The sequence below is a fragment of the Penaeus monodon genome, chromosome 20 (assembly GCF_015228065.2).
Source record: "Penaeus monodon isolate SGIC_2016 chromosome 20, NSTDA_Pmon_1, whole genome shotgun sequence".
NCBI lineage: Eukaryota > Metazoa > Arthropoda > Malacostraca > Decapoda > Penaeidae > Penaeus > Penaeus monodon.
In genome coordinates this window covers 43,120,786-43,121,447 of record NC_051405.1, presented here as the reverse complement: position 1 = coordinate 43,121,447, position 662 = coordinate 43,120,786, and the positions used below count along the sequence as shown (strand labels likewise).

General features: G+C 37.2%; 1 protein-coding gene across 1 annotated transcript in view; it reads left to right on the top strand.

The window, feature by feature from the left end:
* Positions 1 to 662, top strand: part of LOC119585848 (maestro heat-like repeat-containing protein family member 1) — a gene marked incomplete in the record, with an annotated part of 26,167 nt that overhangs the window by 17,033 nt on the left and 8,472 nt on the right.

Sequence of the window (662 nt, the reverse complement as noted above, 5' to 3'; positions counted from 1 at the left end):
TTTATTTATGTTCTATATATGCAATACCACAGATCATCTACTCAGCAGGCATGTATTCTGATCTTTCTTTTGGCCATTCCCAAGCATGGGATGGTCTAGCTGTGTAAGGTGAAAGTCTGGTATATCATATATTGAATAAACCAGTAGTAAGTTTATTTCTATTGATTAGTCATTCCTTTTTTTTCTCTTCTGCAACATATCTTCACAATCAGGTTAGAAAGTTATCTGCAATATTATTTGTGTGGGCCTGAGTATTATGCATATGATTATTTTTGGTTTTATGCATATGCACATGCATAAAAGTACATAGTACACCAGTTTTTCAGCACCCGTTTTTTTCAGGACTGTGCTGGATTATAAATCTGTTTTACAGAACTAGTAGAGGTCAGATGATAATAATTCAGTGATATTCCTGTAACCACTTAATTGTACAAAGCCCATATCTCTAACGCTGTGTGGGTCACTAAAGACAAGTCAATTTGCCAGCACATATTACCTAGGGGTAAATGCAAGGAAAGCAGGTTGGGCTCTGGAAGAAAAGATGAGAGGGCTGGATCAGTTTCAGTGGTGGATAACAGTTTTGGTAAAGTCAGATAAGAACAGACATCCATCAGTGTGCTGTGCTCCACTTACAAGTAATTGCAAAGCTTGTAGTAGGACTC